The sequence below is a fragment of the Sturnira hondurensis genome, unplaced genomic scaffold (assembly GCF_014824575.4).
Source record: "Sturnira hondurensis isolate 20B ecotype Veracruz unplaced genomic scaffold, ASM1482457v3 Scaffold0006713, whole genome shotgun sequence".
Taxonomy (NCBI): Eukaryota; Metazoa; Chordata; class Mammalia; order Chiroptera; family Phyllostomidae; genus Sturnira; species Sturnira hondurensis.
This window is the reverse complement of record NW_028079344.1, coordinates 3174774-3180773: the sequence shown is the minus strand read 5'-3', so window position 1 is coordinate 3180773 and position 6000 is coordinate 3174774.

Genomic DNA, 6000 nt, shown 5'->3' with positions numbered 1-6000 from the left:
GTACAGGGGATAAGAAGCATAAATGATAGGTAGAAAATAGACAGGGGAGGTTAAGAATAGTATAGAAAATGGAGAAGCCAAAGGACTTATATGTACAACCCATGGACATGAACTAAGGTAGGAGAATGTTGGTGGGAGGGGGTATGCAGGGCAGAGGGGAATAAAGGGGAGAAAAAAAATGGGACAACTATAATAGCATAATCAATCAAATATATTTATAAAAGAAAGTTACAGTTACATTTCAATTACTTTTTATAAAAAGAGCCATTATTTTCTTATATGTGGATCTTCTATTAATGAAAAATAAACTTGAAATCATGCTGTCAAATTTATCCGTGTGACTTTTCAGATTGGCAATATTCAGATAATAACCTTCATCGACAATCATTGGTAAATTGTGGAAGATGCCAAACAAGTGTAAAATGATTCTTCCAAGCTTCTAAGTTTTGTTTTGACCTTCAGTTATGTATTGGCAAAACGTGTTGCCAGGCCTCCTCACAGGGAAGCATAAACATCAGTGAAGATAATGATGAAAACTGACAAACCGGCAAGACTGACTACCCAGTTTACATGCGAAAAGTTAGAACCAAAGTAGTTTTTTATTTTTTGGAAACATGAAGAATTCGTCTCATAGTTCAGACATTCCCGATGCAATTTTTCCACTCTGTGAAGACCCTAACACACCCTGTAGTACCAGCTATGATTCAACTTCCGTATTATTACATTATAACAGGAATGACCTTAAAATCACCCCATTGGGTTTTGCTGTGTTGCTAAACATAGTTGTTAGTTCTGCTGACATGTTTCACAACAAGGCTTTTCTCAGTGAAGGATGTTGTAAACTGATTACAGTCGGTTGCAAGCTCTCAGTATGGGGAACCCAAAATGTGTTTAACTCACTGCAGGTGTGCGGTCAGAACAAACTCCTACGCACAACTTGAATTCCAAAACACATTTGTCACAATGTAATCAATCCTTCATAGTTTTATTCAGTTCAGAGCTAGTTGTTTATAAATAATAAAGCTGGAAAAATACATATATATTTTTCATTATCACATTCAAATTGCATAATACAAAAAAAATTCTCTTTGGTAGCAATATTGGTACAGTTGTAAGTTGCAGTGAAAAATGGGTTGCTTTATATTTTCTATAGCTGGGTCTTGTATCTTGATAGCCAGTTTCTAAACACATCAGATTGGACAGTGGTACTTGAATCCTGTGTTTCACCCCGTGCTCCCAAGCAAACATCCCCGGTGCAATCTTTTGCTAATCACTCAAGTGATTATAAATGGTTCTTCAGTCTTAGCAACCAGAGAAACAATTATACATGAAACCCCCCAAAGCCTCAATGTTTATGTATGTAATACCAGACACGTGCTTCTGTCAGCCTTTTAATTAAAAACTCTCAAAGAATTCTTTTCTGTTTTGAATTTGTTTGGTAAGTAAATGTCACCTAAGAACCAGTTTCATTCATGACTTCATTAGTCAGTGCTTTTCCACAAATTACACTATGGGTTTATTACTTTCCCATACAAATTTACTTGCCTAATATAGCTACTAAATATGTGTGTGCATTTATACTAAAAGTCTTATTTAAAAATGAAAATGATTACTACACAATAAATGATAAGTGAATCATATATGCGTACAAATTATATAATGTCGGATTGTAGTTGCCAAACCAAGACAGACCCACATGTGAAAGAGGTCCTCCTATGTGTGACGAGTACACAGCTAGTGACATGCGTCTCCCCTTGGGACATTTGTCTGGAAATATTTTTGGTTGTCACAACTGAGAGGAGGGGGATGCATTACCAGCATCTAGTGCGTGGAGGCCAAGGATGCTGCTAAGCACCCTACTGTGCCCCAAACAGTCCCATGACAAAGAATTATCTGGCCCCAGATGTCAACAGGGTCAGGTTGAGAAACAACGATTTAGTTACACATCGGGGTGCCAGTGGCTCTGTCTGGCAACTTTACACAAGTTGAGATGGAGCAGAGCTCCTCTCCAGCCGTCATCAAATGTAGTTAAAACTTTACCTCCTTTAATGCTTGTAATAGTTGCAGTGCAGATCAGACAAAGTCTCTTTCTGTTTATTGCTTCAAGTTCTATTCCCACACTAAATTATTTAAGAATGGCTTTGGTAATTCCTTCCCACAGAATGTCAAAGTTGTGACTTCAGATCTGTTTAGAGTCCGTAAGAGGAACACTAGCCACGGTGACATACTCACCTGGAACCCCAGGGAAGGTTGAAGCAACGCCCTCTTTCTCCCCGCAGTGTGTGCTACAGCTGTGTGGCCGAAGAGTCTATAAGCCTCCCGAAATCGTTTCTGTTGTCGCTCCCGTCCAGTGTTAACTGTAATCTGGCACCTGTAATTCCAAGGACTGTGGCGAAACACACTGAAGCAACACTGCAGAGGTAACACGCTTCCCTTTCAACCAACCTCGAGGTTGTTAGCTGGAGGGATCCCGGACTGTGTCACACACTGTGCAGTAGCACAGGAAGATCCAGTGCAGTCTTCCTGAGAGATAGTTGATTGTCCTCCTGACGTTCTAATGACATTAATGTTTCCCCCATGGTAGCCCCTTCTGGTGCTGTTCTTTCAAGTAAAGGCAGTGGGCAAAGCATGGTTCTCTCCCAGCCCCACTCTGCGTGGAAAGTCAGAGCACCGCACCACGTTTTGGGGCCCAAGCACAGAGCCCAGACCCAAATCTTACTGAGACACAATTGACGTACAATACACTTCACATATTTAAAGTGACCAGTTTGATGAGTCCAGCTTATGTATACATCTCTGCAACTGTGACTGGATAGTAAGAAGCTAGGAAAATGCCTGGGCAAATGGAATAGGGAAACTGAGACAAGAAAATTAAACAATGCCAAACAGTTTCAGCAGCTTATAGGCAGCTAGTGAATTACGAGATCTGACCTCCCCTAACTGGAGACACTTGAGAGTGAGTGGTTTATACCTTTCCTCCGAACCTAAGAATGCATAGCTTAAGTCACCCTGGTCTTGGACATAGAAAACAGAGACCCAATTAATGCCCTTTGTGTCAGCCAAACCCAAGGACAGAAGAAGTCAGGGGAACAAATAACAAAAACCCCATTAAAAGCTAAACAGACCCGAGATACAAGTAAAACACTATAACAGACCAAAGAATATTTCCAAACCCTCCTATGTGCTCATTCTGATGCATCAGCACATTAAAAATCACCTGGAAGGGTAAAGAATATTCTGCTGAAACCTCCCCTAAGATTCTCACGAACAGAAGAAGGATCCAAAGCCCTCAGGATAAAGATTCAGTGCTGGTTCACTCCAGAGCACGCCCTGTCCCTTCCTGGGCATGAGCGTTTTACTTCCTCCTAAACCCTAAGGGTCCCCAGGAGACTTGCAGCCAGAGCGCAGGGGCAATGGCAGCTCCACTCGGGCTTACCCCCAATCCTGGCTCCAAGGCCCCCTTTTTCTCTGACTTCCAGTGAACTAAATGCGGCCCCACGTTGGCTCACTCCCATAACATTTCTAGGGAGCCAGAGCAGGCTCTCTCTTGTTCCTTCTTCTGCAATAAGTCCCTCCTTTGTTCCACTGTGCCCAGCTCGAATAAACATGCTCTCAAAATCGTTGCCCTCATGTTGTGGAAACGTTTCTACATGAAGTCAAGAACCTACACACCACGGGCTGGCCTGAGGCAGACCTGCCTGTCCAGTAACACAGCCATCGCCACATTCAAGGTAATGAACATATCCATCACCCCGAGAAGTACCCTCTGGCCCCTGGGTAGGGGCATGATTACTTTCATGCTATTCCACCCATTTTCAAAGTGGTTCTCCCATTTTATATACTTTCACCAGCAATGTATGAGGATTCTAGTTGCTACATATCTTTGCTAGCACTTGGTATTATAACTTTTTAATTTTAGTTATTTTTCATTTGGTTTTTTTTTGTGGTTATGTAGTACTAGCACACTGTGGTTTAATTAGTATTTTCCCAATTGATGTTGCTGAGTGCCTTTTCCATACACACGACCACCTCTATACTTTGGTGGAGTGTTAGTGTTACCAAACAACTGGTGGGGTCCAACTGCTCGTCGCCAACACACAAAAACTCTGGAGGCAGAATTTGGCAGTGGAGGCAGGTGGGCAGCTGCCTCCGTGGCTTCCCATGCATGGGGTCAGCGTGGGAGTTGCCATCCAGCCTCGCTCCTCGGGCCCCCAGCCTGAGCCTCTTCCCCTCCCCTCTTACCGGACCAGTGCCTGCTGTGCTCCAGGCAGGCTCTCGAGTGCTCGAGGAGGGGCCCCAGGGACGGTCCCAGAACAGAGTCCCAAGGCCCAGGGCCCAGGAACTCCAACCCATAGCAGGCAGGAAAAGGGGGAGAATCCAAGAGGGCAACGGTTCTGCATGCTCTCCCTCTAAAAGGCTTCTGCCCCACCCAGAATGCCCTGCGCAGCCAGTGTGTGTCTCCCTGGTTGCCAGGGCCATGTATGCTGGTTTGGCAGCGACGCTGCGGCGGCTTCGCCTGGGCCATCCTTGGTGCTTCCCAACCTCTCCCTTACTCCCAGGTGGAGAGGGATCCTCTGTTACATTAGGCCAAGTCTTTGGTCCTTAGGAAGAGTTGTCTTTTTTATTATTGAGGTAGATTTTTTATATGTTCTGGATATAACACACACACATAATTCCTCCTCATCCATGACTTGCCTTTTCATTTTTTAATGGTATATTTGCTAAGCAGAAATCTTAAATTTCATGGGCCCAGTTTATCAATTATTTCCTCCTATGGTTAAATTTCTATTGTTGTGTTGTAGTGAAGGCTATGCGGTACAGAAGCCTCTTCCCAATCTGCCATCTCAGGACACGGAGCTAAAGACTACAACGAAGTTCACTGCTGTGCAGTGTTAAAATGTTATACAAATGCAGGGCAACCACTGAGAATAAACTGTTACGAAATTTCATAAATAAGATGGTAATCTGAAGAGTACGTGTGTGATTATTAGTTGATAATACTCAGATGAACCTTTCAAGAGTTCTCCTCCGCACCCTTCCCAGCTCCCATCTGGACTGTCAGAAAGGGCACAACTTACTGCTGTGAAGATAAACATTTCTATGGGAGCTCCCAGCATCCCAAAACTCCTGTATTTTAAAAAAGATGTTCTTTTTTTTTTTGAGAGAGAGAAAGGGGAGGGGAGGGGAGGGAGGGAGAGAGAGGGAGAGAAACACTAATGTGCAAGAGATACATCGATTGGTTGCCTTTAGTACGCCCCCAGCTGGGGACCTGGCCTGCCACCCAGGCATGTGCTCTGACTGGAAATCTAACCAGCAACCGTTGGTTTGCAAGCCTGCACTCAGTCCACTGAGCCACACTAATCAGAGCAGAACTCCTGATTTTTTTTCAATCTGCTTGTATGCTTTGCTGTCAAACCACATTTTGCAGACATCTTTGGGGTTTGGATAATGCCTTCTGTCACTTGGCACAGTCAGCAGGCTGTGGGTAATTGAAATAGTGGGCCCGGGGTGGGAATCTTCCAAGGAGGCCAGAAGAGGAGAGCATGCACTCTCTAGTCAGAAGCCATGGGGGTAGGTAACCTGAATGTGTCCTTGAGGCTATTAACTGGGTGCATTGCAATGACATCTTCATCAGCCATGGAGCAGGAAAAAATGCTTCATTGGGACAGGGTCAAAAACTGTGGCATGGGATGACAGTTTTCCTTACTCTTCCAAATGGATTAACTGGCTGCACCAAGGGAGAGTGTACCTGCTTGTGTCTATCCTCTGTGCCAAAGGCCAGGAGCTTCTACATCTGAGGGAATAAATGAACCACTCGGAATGAAACAGTATTTATGTAGGAGAGTCAGAAAGAACCAGTCTACTGGTCTCACCTTGAGTGATGTCCTGATAAAGACCACAAGTCCCTCTGAGCTGCAAGGGACAGATGCCACTTCTAACTTCTCAGTCCCTATGTTTAGGACTTGAGTCCGGGGGTGAGCCCAGAGATACTGGCTAAGG